Consider the following 16370-nt stretch of genomic DNA (forward strand, 5'->3'; position numbering starts at 1 on the left):
GAAACACAAGAGAGGTCAGTCAGGATAAACACACACAAGGCAGAAGACACATCCACATAATGCTAACACATACCGAACAGGACCAGATATATGCAAACTTAGCTAAAAGCTTAGTTTAGTAATATATGCAAACTTAATTTACCCAATGCTTTTATGTTTTTAATGCTTTGGCTGTGACCTACAGGCCAGGTGGTGTTCTGCTGCGCTTTTAAAAAAATGAGAGTATCTCACAGATTACAAAAAGCTAAAATTAAAGTCTACATTAAAGGGCAAACACTGTCACGTGCATTCAAAGGCTGATGATAGAGTGCCTAAGCATTTAAAATAAAGATGAATAACATCAGCAAAAACATCTCCTCTCTCATTTACTCATATTTTAGAGTACACTGTGAACCAGAATGCGTTTTTGTTGATGTAGCACTTTACTAGCAAGCAAAATGTTACGGAAGATTTTAGCATCAAATGAATAACAATGGCACAGACAATGGTCAGGTTAATGGCTGGAGTTGCCTACAGTGCAGGTGAGCTGTTGCCATAGCAACAGGGGAAGCAAAGTATCCCAAACCCATGCAGACGGACTATATTCATATTTTGTGGAGCTGTGCTGCAATGCCCAGTAAATGGTGTCGCATTCTTAATTTTGACTGCTATACATGTTAACATCTTTTAAATCTAATTTATTAATTTATTAACAGTGAATGATTAGCTATCTGCACACTTAATTAAATTAAATTTAATTTAATTTCCAAATCCAATTATTTTTCTTGATAAAACTTTGAAAAATCAAGAAAACACATTTGCTGAAAAATATTTATTGATTAAGATTCTAATTTAATATTCCCTCATCAGGTAAACAGTGCATGCTGTGCATGTTAATGACTGTACCTCGTGGGTTCCCAGTTTTGGCAGAGTGTAGAGAACAGAGTGAGACAAAGCTGGATCAGACACTCTGCTCAGTTTAAACATCAGGACAGGAAGCAGACATGGCACATACAGGTAAAGGGAAAAACAATTTAGCAAACAATTAATAGACAATTAACTGCAAAGAAATGTCACCTACTAAATACACTTTCAAGCACAAAATTGCTTTTAAAATCCAAAGTCTAGTGGCTACAACTGAGAAAGCCTGATCTCCTTTGGACTGAAAAAGCAAGAGGGGAACAGAAAGAAGTAATTGGGTTGATGACCTCAGGGAGCTGGAGGTAGAGTAAGGGTGGAGGAGATTACTAATACTGTGGAGTAAGTCCATGTAAAGCCTTAAAAATAAATAGCATTGTAAAATCAATTCAAAAACTTCCTGGTAGCCAGTGCAATGAGGCCGGTTCAGGAGTGATGGGATCTATTTGTATCAGTCAATCAATATAGAAGAATACCTGCCACATTCTGAACCACTGGAGTTGAGAGAAGGTCAGATATACAGATATTGGTGAATGAATACTTTTATTTAGCAAGAATGCATTAAAGTGACCCAAAAGTGACAGTAAAGACATAATGTTACTTTTCAAACAAATGCAGTTCTTTCAAATATCATATTTGTTGTTGTGGCTTGTTTCCATCATGTTGTGCTGATTTTGTTGTGTTGTGCTAATTTCTTTGTGTTGTAACTTGTTTCCGTTGTGTTGTGCTAATTTCATTGTGTTGCGGCTTGTTTCCTTTGTGTTGTGATAATTTTGTTGTGTGGCGCTAATTTCTTTGTGTTGTAACTTGTTTCCATTGTGTTGTGCTAATTTCTTTGTGTTGTAACTTGTTTCCATTGTGTTGTGCTAATTTCTATGTGTTGTAACTTGTTTCCGTTGTGTTGTGCTAATTTCATTGTGTTGCGGCTTGTTTCCTTTGTGTTGTGATAATTTTGTTGTGTGGCGCTAATTTCTTTGTGTTGTAACTTGTTTCCATTGTGTTGTGCTAATTTCTATGTGTTGCAGCTTGTTTCCTTTGTGTTGGGGCGATTTCGTTGTATTATCATTGCATTGCGGCTTGTTTCCAGCATGCAAAAATGGAGCTAGAAGTAATATATGTGTTTAAATAAGTAAGTGCGCCCAACAGCTACTGAAGCCATACATTTTTATTTACTTCATTGCATTGCGGCTTGTTTCTGTTGTGTTGTGGCAATTTCGTTGTGTTGTGCTAATTTTGTTGTGTTGCAGCTAATGTTGTCAAAAGTACTGACCACGATACCATTTGGTACTGAAATTTTAAAAACGTCCATTTCCCGCTAACATTTGAGCGCTGTTGAGCAGATTCTCAAACAGCTGGTGATTGTGTTCACGTGCTCAACAGATATGACTGTGATTGGCTTCAATGATCATCGCTTCATGCTCTTCACCGAGCGCTCACACAGAAACACATGAAAACATTTGAAAGCTGCATCTATCAGCAGATCTGTCTATGTGCAGATATATTAGGGATCCACTGACGGCGACGTATCCGTTGATAGACGCGGTTTTCAAACACTCCCGTGAGCTTCTGTGTGATTTAAGAATCTGCTCAACAGCGCTCAAATGTTAACGGGAAATGGATTTTTTTTATTTATTTTTTTTTATTTCAGTACCAAATGGTATCACGGTCTGTACTTTTGGCAACACAGTTGCAGCTTGTTTTCATTGTGTTGTGCTAATTTTGTTGTGTTGTAGTGATTTAGTTGTGTTGTGGCGATTTCGTTGTGTTGTGCTAATTTTGTTGTGTTGTAGTGATTTAGTTGTGTTGTGGCGATTTCGTTGTGTTATGCTAATTTTGTTGTGTTGTAGTGATTTAGTTGTGTTGTGGCGATTTCGTTGTGTTGTGCTAATTTTGTTGTGTTGTAGTGATTTAGTTGTGTTGTGGCGATTTCGTTGTGTTGTGCTAATTTTGTTGTGTTGTAGTGATTTAGTTGTGTTGTGGCGATTTCGTTGTGTTGTGCTAATTTTGTTGTGTTGTAGTGATTTAGTTGTGTTGTGGCGATTTCGTTGTGTTATGCTAATTTTGTTGTGTTGTAGTGATTTAGTTGTGTTGTGGCGATTTCGTTGTGTTATGCTAATTTTGTTGTGTTGTAGTGATTTAGTTGTGTTGTGGCGATTTCGTTGTGTTGTGCTAATTTTGTTGTGTTGTGGCGATTTCGTTGTGTTGTGCTAATTTTGTTGTGTTGTAGTGATTTCGTTGTGTTGTGGCGATTTCGTTGTGTTGTGCTAATTTTGTTGTGTTGTAGTGATTTCGTTGTGTTGTGGCGATTTCGTTGTGTTGTGCTAATTTTGTTGTGTTGTAGTGATTTCGTTGTGTTGTGGCGATTTCGTTGTGTTGTGCTAATTTTTATGTATTGCTATGTTAACTTTGTTGCGTTGCGGCTTGTTTCCTTTGTGTTGTGCTAATGTTGTTGTGTTGTGATCATTTCTGTGTTTTGGTGACTGTTGTGTTGTGCTAATTTTGTTGTATTGAGTTAATTTCATTGTGTTGAGCTAATTTTGTTGTGTCGATTTTTATGTGTTGTGATCATTTCTATGTGTTTTGGCGATTTTGTACTAATTTTGTTCTGTTGAGCTAATTTCGTTGTGTTGATTTTGTTGTGTTGTGCTAACTTCATTGTGTTGTGGCTTGTTTCTGTTGTGTTGTGCACTACTAGTTTTTAACACCGATAATAATATAAGAAGAAATGTTTCTTAAGCACCAACTCAGGTGAGCATAAGAGACTTTTTTTGAAAAATTTTACCAGCCCCAAACTTTTGATAATGCAGTGTATAATGAACTGTAATGATGTAACAGATGTAATAAATGCACATGTAACCATCTCAAAATCTGTGAAAGAACTGCAGAAAGATATTAGCTGTTCTTAGTGGCGGTTAATGTTAAAATTCAAGAACGGGGTCGAGACATTGTTGTTGCAGGACTTACTGTTGATTACCAGCAGAAGAAAAGTCAAACATAATCATCTCAGTTTTAGCTGACAGAAATTAACTGAATCATCATCAGACGCTCACAGGGCATTCTTAACATCCAATCCTTTCAAAGAGCGCTACAAAGAATTTAATTAAAAAGGAAACATGTAGGACAAATACAATGCAAAGATCCTTGAAAACCACTCTATGAAAACTGCAAACAGCAAGAAATAGAAAGACGGAAAGATGGATATGACAACAACCAAGCAATACTGAAAGTACAAAAAAGCAAGTAAAAATCCTCATGTTGTTCCAAACCAAAGGCTTTGATTTTTCAGCATGACACAAAAAAGGATATTTTGAAGAATTTTCAGTTTTTATCCATGAAATTACATTGGACCCCAATGACAAAAAACAGTTCCTCAAAATATCTTCATTTTACATTCCACAAAAGAAAGTCATACGGGTTTGGAACAAAATGAGGGTGACACAATTTTCACATTTCTGGGTGAACGCTCATTTAAGATTTAGCAATACAAAGTTCTTGTTGCTTAGCTTTAATAGCTTTATTACAGTTCGATCATTCAAAATAGTCGAGAGAGGAATCAAGCAAGTAAGAAAAACAAGACAAAAAAAGAAAAAAGACAGGCCATCTCAGATCAGTTAAATGAAAAAAGTTGACCATGTACACAGAAATACGGCTTCTAAGTTAAGAAAATAAAGAAGCTAAAACAACAGATAATCAGGAAAATCACTCATGATTTGCTACCAAAGAAACGTCGGAGCCCATAACGTAACGAGACATGCTCATCACAGCGAGGGGCTGATGGAGGAGGGGTGGGAGGGCAAATTCGTATTCTTCTCACCCACCTCATTCGAGTTAAACCGAGCAAGACTGTCACAAGTTATCCATCTCATGCAGCGGGCGAGGAACGCCAAAGAGCCCTCGGCTTTGAAGTTCATTCCAACAGTTGCAATCCTCTCCAACCGTCTGACTAACACCCTGTTTACTCTCTTTCTTTATTTTCTCAAGCTGTTTTCTGTAGCATAAACACTGCTCCAGAAGCTTCTATAATGCTAAAAGACTGGCCCAAGGCCAGTGTTTCCTCAGCTCAAGCTAAATAAAAATGAAAGGTATGGTCCACTGAGGGGCTACAGTAAAGTGACAAACTGGAGAAAACCTGCGGAGCGTGTGAAGGACCTCAAAACTTTCTCTACCTGAATTGAGGACTATGCCCTCAAATCTGAGTACATACCCAAGAGCTGCTTTGCTAATTCATTTCATGTTTTTGGCATCAAAGAAATGCTTTGCGGTGACTAAAGGGGTTTGCTGGTTTATATCAGAATCTTTTGCTGCGGGAAAACACAACAGCTCACATTCCCACAAAGCCAACGTTATGCATAAATGAGCAACCAACAAAACAAACTTATCCAGGCATTCTTTTTAAAGAGTTCTGGAGGCATCCTCATATCAGAGCTGAATTCAAGACCACATCCTCCTAGACCTAGATGCATATCAAGATTAGACCCCTTGAGGCTCAGATCTAACCCGAGATGAGATCCTGACCAATGCCTGTTAGTTCAAGACACTGTACTCACAGTGGAAAACCTAATTATTATTGACTGTAAAACACCATTTAGCATCTACATCTACTATGTAAAGGCTATTCAGCATTTGCCAAATAGATATAAATGTCAGAAAAATGTAATTAAAAATATAAAAAATATAAAATAAATACAACAATTAATCCCTCAAATAAAGAAGATATTGTGAGAATATATTCTTTCATATATTCTTTCTAAAACCTTACGTTCACTACTGGTCTTATGTTCACGTGTGAACTTTTTCAGTAATGTTAAGTGGTTGCAAGCAGGGTTATTATTATTAACTAAAACAAAAAAACAAAAAAAAAACTGAAATAAAATAAACACTGATTGTGACTAAAAAAATATATATTTTATCATTTTATTTCATCTAGTTTCCAATTGTAATTAAGTACCAAAATAACTAACTAAATAAACTAAAAACTATATAAACACTTTATTAAAAAAAAAGTAAATAATAATAAAAACAGCAAAAATACACAACAGAATTACTAAAATTGTAACAAAATTAAAAATAAAGTATAAAAATAAGATCATATTTTAAATATTAACAAAAATTTATAACGTTTTTGTACTTTAATAGTACACTAAAATAATACTGGTTACAAGTATAATTAATTTCAGAGATGCAATTAAAACATTCATAAATCACCACTGAAACTCAAAACCTAAAGCTAAATGTTACAGTTAAGGAAAATCTTACCGATACAATGTCAATGTACCGCAAACTGCACAAAATACAATGCCACTTGAAAAGAGTTTGAAATGAACAGGAACACTATCATACATAAGTAATTTACTAACTCAATTAGTCACTACACGCATGCGCTCTTGAGCGCCAGAGCGCCTTGTTATCACTAGTTTTATTTAGATTTCTCGAGTCTACTATTAGCTTACAGCCCGTTAGCATCGGCAGCGTGGCTGCCGCTAATCTCACTTAAATTGCTAATACTCTATTCACACACATTAACATTGTTTCACTGTTACTAGCTTAAATGGCCGATTTGTGTATACCTTTGAGAAGATATCGTACCTCAAAGTGATGATGTTACTGATCATTTCCTTGTATCGTGCATGCTGTGTATTACTGATATTAATTATATGGCTCCGCGTTATCATCCGGGCAGAACTATTGTTCCAGCCACCAAAGACAGATTCACAAATAACCTGCCTTTATCTCAACTGCTCTGTGTACCCATAAATACACATGAACTAGACGAAATGACTTGCAACATGGGCACTATCTTCTCTAATACATTAGAAGCTGTTGCCCCCCTCAAATTGAAAAAGGTTAGAGAAAAACGTACTGCGCCATGGTACAACAGTTATACCCATTCTCTCAAGAAAGAAACTTGTAATCTTGAGCGCAAATGGAGAAAAACTAACTCGGAAGTTTTTAGAATTGTGTGGAAAAACAGTATGTCCAGCTATAGACAGGCTCTAAAAGCTGCCAGGGTAGAGCATATCCGCAAACTCATATAATAACCAAAACAATCCAAGGTTCTTACTTAGCACAGTGGCTAGATTAACAAATAAACACACGCCACCTGATCTAAATATTCCCTCACAGTTTAATAGTAATGACTTTATGAATTTCTTTACTGATAAAATAGATAACATCAGAAATACAATATCAAATGTAGATTCTACTGCGTCTAGTATTTCAGCTTCATTCATCGCACCCAAAGAAAAACTGCAGTGCTTTACAACTATAGGACAGGAAGAGTTAAATAAACTTATCAGTGCATCTAAACCAACAACATGTTTATTAGATCCTGTACCCACTAAACTATTGAAAGAGTTGTTACCTGTAGCAGAGGAACCGCTTCTCAATATTATTAACTCATCGTTATCTTTAGGTCACGTCCCAAAACCATTCAAGCTGGCGGTTATTAAGCCTCTTATTAAGAAACCACAACTAGAGTCTAATGAACTGGCAAATTACAGACCCATTTCAAATCTTCTGTTTATGTCTAAAATTTTAGAAAAAGTTGTCTGCTCAATTGTGTTCCTACTTGCAAAAAAATTATCTCTATGAAGAATTTCAGTCAGGTTTCAGGCCTCACCATAGTACAGAAACTGCACTTGTTAAAATTGTAAATGACTTGCTTCTTGCTTCAGACCAAGGCTGCATCTCATTGCTAGTATTACTTGATCTTAGTGCTGCGTTCGACTCTATAGACCATGACACACTCATAGATCGATTACAAAACTATACTGGTATTCAAGGGCAGGCTTTAACATGGTTTAGATCCTACCTGTCCGATCGCTACCACTTTGTTCATTTAAATGGGGAGTCATCTCAATTATCACCAGTAAAGTATGGAGTACCACAAGGATCTGTCCTAGGTCCTCTGCTATTTTCAATATACATGTTGCCCCTTGGTAATATTATTAGAAAATACGGTTAGTTTTCATTGTTATGCTGATGATACTCAACTATATATCTCAACAAGACCAGATGAAACTTCTCAACTATCTAAGCTAATAGTGTCACGGCGCGAAAAGATGAGGTCAGGGTCCAAGTGCAGGGGAGTGCTCTTTAATTTAAACAAAAACAACAAGCCAACACGGCAAAAAACTAAACAGAAAAGATCTGGGATACCAGACGGCAATACAGTGCATGTATCCCAGACCAGAGCAAAACACAAGAAATGTAACACATTCACGAATAACAATTAACGAACCATGCAGAGTGGTGGGAAAGGGGAGACTATATAGTCTGTGGCAAACGGAGAACAGCTGGGAGTGTTAAGTGTACAGGTGTGTGTGATTACGTAGATGAGTCCGGGAGGAAGGGAGATGGTGACCTCTGGTGGCGACAGGGAAGAACTGCCGAGCCCGGACTCGTGACATGACCCCTCCCTTAAGGAACGGCTTCCAGACGTTCCACCAAAACCCCCAAAAGTCCGGAGGGAGGTGGAACCGGGGGAGGGATGGTGGGCCAGGCCCGTGTAGCGGAGGGGGACCTGGGGCCGCCGGCGGGATGGAGACCCAGGGCAGAACCAGCGGCCACCACAGCGGTGTGTGTGGAGCTGCCACCCTGGAGCGGGCAATGGTGGGCTCCACCGCTTCGGGGGGCACATCAGGGTGAGCGAGCACAGCCGTCTCGGGAGGAACGTGAGCGAGCATAGCTGTCTCGGGAGCTTCGTGAGCGAGCACAGCTGTCTCGGGAGGAATGTGAGCGAGCACCGCTGTCTCGGGAGGAAAGTGAGCGAGCACAGCTGTCTCGGGAGGAAAGTGAGCGAGCACAGCTGTCTCGGAAGGAACGTGAGCGAGCACAGCTGTCTCGGGAGGAACGTGAGCGAGCACAGCTGTCTCGGGAGGAACGTGAGCGAGCACAGCTGTCTCGGGAGGAACGTGAGCGAGCACAGCTGTCTCGGAAGGAACGTGAGCGGTCACCATCGCCTCGGGAGCGAACACCGCTGTCCTGGGAGCTTCGTGAGCGGGCACCGCTGTCTCGGGAGGAATGTGAGCGGTCAACGCCGCTCGCACCGACATCAGCGGGGGTTCCCGCACGCTGCGCATCAGCCCAGTATGCTCCAGAAGCGGGCGCAAGGCACTGGGCGCGGCCGCCGCCGCCCCCCGGATCGCCGCCTCGGGAGAACTGTGAACGGGCTCCGCAGCTAACTCCAACCTGAAGGCTGAGCTGCTCACCTGCAGAGCCAGGTTGATGTAGTCCTCCAGCGACTCCCCGGGGTCCCAATATGGCACCAGGGACTTGAAGGGCTTGGCCAGGCCTCCGTAAAAGAAGACCATGAGGCAGGTCTTCTCCATATCCACCCGCCGAGCCACTCCAATAAGTACTCCTCCATGCTCTGGTCTCCTTGGCGGATATTGAGGAGCTTCCCTGCTGGACCCATGTCTGCTGGTTCGTTCTGTCAAAGCGCCGCGAAAAGATGAGGTCAGGGTCCAAGTGCAGGGGAGTGCTCTTTAATTTAAACAAAAACAACAAGCCAACACGGCAAAAAACTAAACAGAAAAGATCTGGGATACCAGACGGCAATACAGTGCATGTATCCCAGACCAGAGCAAAACACAAGAAATGTAACACATTCACAAATAACAATTAAAGAACCAGGCAGAATGGTGGGAAAGGGGAGACTATAGTCTGTGGCAAACGGAGAACAGCTGGGAGTGTTAAGTGTACAGGTGTGTGTGGTTGAGCTGGTGTATGTGCTGTGGCAGGTGTATGTGATTACGTAGATGAGTCCGGGAGGAAGGGAGATGGTGACCTCTGGTGGCGACAGGGAAGAACTGCCGAGCCCGGACTCGTGACAAATAGATTGTGTAAAAAATTTAAAAGATTGGATGACCAATAATTTCCTCCTATTAAATTCAGATAAGACAGAGATATTACTTATTGGACCAAAAAACAGTACACAGAATCTCTTGGATTACAATTTGCAACTAGACGGATGTACTGTTACGTCCTCTAAAGTAAAAAATCTGGGTGTTATATTAGACAGCAACTTGTCCTTTGAAAATCATATTTCAAAACAGAAAATCATGTTACAAAAACAGCATTCTTCCATCTTAGAAACATCGCCAAGCTTCGAAACATGCTACCCGTTTCTGATGCAGAAAAGCTCATGCATTCATGACCTCTAGACTGGACTATTGTAATGCACTGCTAGGTGGTTGTCCTGCATCTTCAATAAACAAGCTACAGATAGTCCAAAATGTAGCGGCTAGAGTTCTTACCAGGTCAAGAAAATATGATCATATTACCCCAATTTTACAGTCTCTGCACTGGCTACCTATTAAGTTCCGTATTATTTACAAAATATTATTACTTGCCTATAAGGCCCTAAATGGTTTAGCTCCTGCGTACCTAACTTCTCTTCTACCACGCTACAATCCGCTCCCTAAGGTCGCAAAACTCTGGACTTTTGGTAGTACCTAGGATAGCAAAGTCCACTAAAGGAGGTAGAGTTTTTTCACATTTGGCTCCCAAACTCTGGAATAGCCTTCCTGATAACGTCCGGGGTTCAGACACACTCTATCTGTTTAAATCTAGATTAAAGACAAATCTCTTTAGCCAAGCATTCACATAATGCATCTTATAATCTTGTACTACAGTTATATCTGATCAAATGTGCATTATTATTATTCTTTAGCTTGGGTTGAACAAATAATTTTTGCTTAGATGGAACAGCAGCTATGCTAATTATGTCTCTATTTGTTTCTCTGTTTCTGATTAACATCCCATGGTAACTAGGAATTACAGAAGCTTCAGTCTGGATCCAACCCTTAAATGATCTGAGATGACCGAACACCTGAGAAAAGATAATGCCAACCCTTAAATATATTAAGGTTCTGCAATATATAAATATATTGTGGAAACTTAATTTCCTGTAGAGATGCTTTGGAACGATTTGTATCGTAAAAAGCACTATAAAAATAAACTTGAACTAACTAAAGAATGTTAACTACATTATACAGAAATAAAAACCCTATTGATTCTAAAAAGCAACAAAAGCAAACAAACAAAAAACATTTCAAAAGTCACCATGCTTTTAACAAGAAACATTTTACATAATTAAAATGCATGGGTTTATTTGTATTTCACCAGCTGCAAACTGGAGGTGTAGCAATACACTCAATAGTGCTTGCTTTAATGGCCTTAATAAGGTTTGATTATGCAGTATTTCTCTCATTGGCAGAAATAACTCCTATGTTAGTATGGCCAATTAGATTAAGCACTGTATACAGGCAGGGGCGTAGATTACGCGGGGGACGCGGGGGACTTTTTCATTGGACAGTATTCTCGATATGTTGAGGTTTTAATGGAGCAATGTATATAAATGCAGAATTATTTAAAATTCAAAGAGACAAGATATACATGACGTTTACGTTTCCGTGGCAATCAGTCACTCAGTTTGTCACTTCACAACATACCCAGGCTCGCGCCCGCGGTCCCGCGCTGTATCCATCATTCATTAGAGGTCGAGATGAGTTCAAAGCGGCAAAAAACTCTTCACTCCTTTTTTTACGAAAAAGTCAAGCAGCGTAAGTTGTCATGTGGGATCCGAATAGTGTTGCACAATGTTGAGTGACTCTGCCTATTGCTCTTGTTGAATAATTAGCAAGTTTTGATGTTCATTATGGAGAAATAAAAAGCTGCCTGGACAAACATGCACTTATTTTCAGTGTATTTTTCCGTAACTCTTTTGTAACGTCTTTTATTTTAACACGTATGTATGTTATCAGAACCCTTCAAATAAGAATAAAGATAATGTTGAACTGAGATTTTACAGCGTTTGCAGCATTGTGACATGTTTAACTCTGCCAATTATACATGATGTATTTCAATCAAGCATGCAAGCACTGATCTGATACAGGACCGATCTTCATTTAGGGCTGCTCTGTCATTATTGCACTAATTTGACGTTTTTATGTGTTGTCAAGAATGAACAAGAAACAGTCAGCCTAGGTTTGTTAGGACAGAATCAGGACGACACGCAAGAAAAACAAACTTCACAGCTGAGAAGAACTGATAGAGTGGCTTTTAACACCTGGCTGTTTTTATATTGTATAAAATCTATTAATACACAATCGTTTGTAGGATTATATATGGACCAATCATAGAAAACACATAATTAGTCAAATATAGAAAAATAAAAAATAACATTAGTATGATGAACAACTTCTCAGCTATCATTTTTAACTACAGTATGTAATTATTAGCTTGCATATTGGTTGTTTATTAGTACTTAAGCACATATTAATTCTGTATTCTTCATAACCATATTCTGCATCCCATAATCCTAAACTTAATAACTACAACGACTACCTTACAAGCTATTAATAAGCAGTAAATGAAGAGTTTATTGAGGCAAAAGTCATAGTTAATAGTGAATGTGTTCCCCATTCTAAAGTGTTAAAAAAATAATTTAGTATACAAATTATTGGTTATTGTCCAGCGGTGTACTTAATGTGTTATTTTCTTCTGTATGCCACTATTCCCTGTATGTAGATGTTTCAAACACTGCTTTATTTGCTGTAGACAGAGGCAGAAGTGAATTCAGAGTTAAGAGTGAATGAGGCAGAGAGTTTCAGTGAGGCTTCAGAGGTAAAGATTATTTACAGCATTGTCTATGATAAGATATGTCTTATAGCTTTTAACATACACTAATCAGACTAATGTATAATAGATAGGGCTGGGTATCGAGTTCGATACTTTTTAGGCACCGACCGAATTGCCTCGATACCACCGAGTATCGAAAAACGTCTTGTCGTTCGGTACCAAATTTCGATACCTAAGGGGTTAATCTCATCACCGTCAGTGAGCCAATAATCCTGCAGCACTAGGTGTGTTTGACTAGAAGCGGCGCTGCTAGATCAGTGTTTGACCTCCGCGAGAGCGTTTCGAAAGCGCACGGAGCAGTCTGCTCTCTATATCGCGCAGTTTGTTTATTATAAGTTACACAGACTGAAGCTCGCGTGACCCTCGCGGTGATTTCAGCGTCTGCCGTCTCACTAAATGAGGACATGACCAACATCTCCAGAACTGCTGTGAGAGTCAATTAATGAGCATTTTACCGTTTGATTCGAGTAAAACTTGCGTCATATCATATACACACAGAACTGTAAAGGTATTCCAGGCAACCCGTCAAAATAAAAGTTCGGTTTCACTTGGAAGACACTGCGGCAGAAATATATTAATATTGTTCAGCGAACAGTACATACTGCTACTACTAGGCTACTATTAAAATTATTAAAACTTTATTATTATTTTTTTTTAGAAATGATCACACAACAGTTATTCCATTTTTTTTATTTTAATAGTAAACCCCTTTTGTTTGCCAAAATAAATAAACTTTGATTTTCAATAATTTAGAGAAATTAAATTAATGTTTTATGTCTTCATTTGAAAACCAGATACAGAACACAGAATTTCTGAGGAAAAATAAAACCTTTCATTAGGCTATTTTAAGAATAAATTTAAATAAACTAAGTTGTTTTTATGCATTCAAATAATTAGACATACTACACCAGAATTTAATAACAATAAAACATATGGTGAAAGAAAATAAAACACCCACTTATGAAAGTGGATGAAGATTTTAAATTTCTTGAATTCTTTAACAACCTAGAAGTGATGATGCGTTTTAAAATGAACACGCACTAATGTAAACGTAGCCTAACAGATGTGTAAACTGAAAACAATTTGAACTTTATTAAAATTATTTATTTATTGTGTTGGATATATTTTGTTCCTTTGTGCAGTGGCTCAGGAAATGAGGCTTTGAGTCTGTATAAATATCAACATTAAAAAATATTTTTTTGAGATAATGTAATCTTATTAAAACTGATTTCATAAAACTGGTATCGAAAAAAGTATCGTTCAGGAACCGGTATAGAACTCAAGGTATCGGTATCGAAAATTTTTGAACGATACCCAGCCCTAATTATGAGAGTTGAAAACAGTTGTGCAGCTTCATGTTTTTGTAGAAATTATGATACTTTTGATACACTTTTTTTCAGGCTTCTTTGACAAAATAAGTTCAAAAGAACAGCATTTCTTCAGGATAATGAAATTTTAATTTTTTACAAGAAAATTATACTTGTCAAAATCAATTTAATGCATTCTTTCTAAATAATTGTTCTTTCTAAATAAATGTAACAATTTATTTAAAAAATGTTTTTGAATCTCACAAAATCTACTTAAAATATTACTGTATGTTATTAAATTATATTGCTTTTCACAAAATGAACACAATCAGAATGTATTATTTATATGCACCACCAAAGAGCAATATAACTGTACTATTTTAGTGGACATTTTGAGTGATGACACAAACAAATCATTGAACCAGTTAATTGAAATGCCCAGTTTGAACTGACTCGCTGAAATGAATTTAACTGACCAACAACAACAACACTGTTTTTCTTACTGTAATTTTAAATAAGATGCCACTAAAATGCTCTCTCACAGGAAAGTTTGTATAACTAGTCTAATGACATGTTGTCTAGTAGACTTAATGGTCAAATATAAAGCACATCACATTATAAAATCAACGCGCAGTGGAATCACAGTGACTATACTGTGAGCATTCAATAAATCAGCCAGCCAGCCAGTCGAGATTGAATCTCAGCATCCAGCCAAGGCCTCTAATAAGGGCATAGAGCCAGTGACAGATGATGCATATTCCTTCTTGAATATCTTCCTGTTAGTGTGATTACAGCAGTCCTGCAGGGCTGCACATCCTCCCTCAGGTCACACACTTCCCATGTTCACTATTGCCAGTCGTTCTGGTCTCAATGACTTTCTGTCCATGAGAGCCCTAAGACATTCTGTAATGAATGTAAGTGGGGAGTACAGGTCTACTGTACCATGATACACCTTCATTTAGCATTTAGCTAAAGTAATTACTGCTCCAGTTTCTAAGGCTGCGCATGTTGCCTAGTAACACTGACATCTGGATAATGGATAGAAATTAAAGCGTAAGATGAGGGGAAAATTGTTTTTCCAATTGTGCTATTTTTTGTTAAATGTCTGTCGTTCAAGGAACAATGTGGTGCTCTTAATGTGTAAAAGGAACCCGTCTAAGGACTGTGGTTTTCATAACTACAGCTTAGAGAACTGTTATACTGTCTGTGTTTTGTGAAAATCCTTTACAGTCCTGAATGAAACACGGAGGCCAATCAAAAAAGACAGAACATAACAGGTTTGTACAACAGTTTCTGAAGAATCTCTGTGGTAAAGTATGTCTATTTGGTCTCATTTGTTTCTATAACTCCATGGTGTAGGCGTATATTACACTGACAATCCTCCTAAAGCAAACTATGGTTAAAGGAAAAGAAAATTGTCATCACTGATATAAATATATACTGTATTATATTATACATAATACCGTTCAGTAGTTTGAAGCTGGTAAGATTTTTGAAAGTTTTTGAAAAAAATCTCTTATGCCCACAAAGGATGAATTATACAACGTCTGAATTATATTGAAAATACAGTAAATAATATTTTGAAATATTATTACAATTTAAAATAACTGTTTTCTATTTAAATATATTTTAAAATGTAATTTTAAGCAAAGATGAATTTTCAGCATCATTACTCCAGTCTTCAGCGTCACATGATCCTTCAGAAATCATTCATCATTCTGATATATATATATATATATATACACATACACACGTGTGTGTGTGTAATTTTTCTTTGATGAATAGGAAGTTAATATAAAGAATTTTTGCATCACAAATATCTTTACTTCATCAATTTATACCTTGCTCTATACAAGTATTAATTTCTTTTTTAAAAACCTTAATGCAAAAATACTTATAATACAAATAATGCATTTTTATTTCAATTTATTTTTAGTTAATATTTATGCTTGCCATCATGTAAAGATCATGTAAGTCAATCTTTAAAAACACTAATTTATATTTTAATATTTTAAAGTATTAATAATAAAGTAAAAAGTAAACCTTAAAAAGGAATACTAACTTTTCATAATGTACATTACCATGTTGTGAATTCATTTTAAACTAATGAATTTCATTTTTACAGTTTCATTTTTAATTTATGTGAACAAAACAGTAAAGAAAGTCATACAGTTTGGAATAAGCACGGTGAGAATTTTCACTTTTGGGTGAACTATTCTTAAGTTGCAGGGACAGAAAAAAGTATTAAATGTTTTTCTCATGTACTCAGTGGTAACTGAACTCCTCAACTTTTTGGTTACCAGCCTGAAGCATTAACCACTAGGCTACACTACCTCTGAAAAACAACACTATTGCCTTTTGCATATAGCTATACTGAACTGTTTTATGCCTGATGAACACAGTTATTGAACTGAACTGAATCAACACTGAACTGATACTATTGTCTTTTTAGAGCCGTTTTACAGCATGTCTCATTTTTGATGAAGTTGAATCATTGATTCTGTTATTTCCCTGTTTAATATT

At 37.3% G+C, this 16370-nt stretch overlaps 1 pseudogene across 1 annotated transcript in view; it reads right to left on the bottom strand.

The window, feature by feature from the left end:
• The window catches only part of LOC306877066 (focadhesin-like), a 49612-nt pseudogene that overhangs the window by 22601 nt on the left and 10641 nt on the right, over positions 1 to 16370 (bottom strand). Inside the window, exon 8 of the transcript in view lies at positions 886 to 1001. The product of the transcript in view is annotated as a focadhesin-like (transcript). The remainder of the gene's footprint in view (positions 1 to 885; positions 1002 to 16370) is intronic.

This window comes from Barbus barbus (assembly GCF_936440315.1).
Source record: "Barbus barbus genome assembly, chromosome: 2".
Taxonomy (NCBI): domain Eukaryota; kingdom Metazoa; phylum Chordata; class Actinopteri; order Cypriniformes; family Cyprinidae; genus Barbus; species Barbus barbus.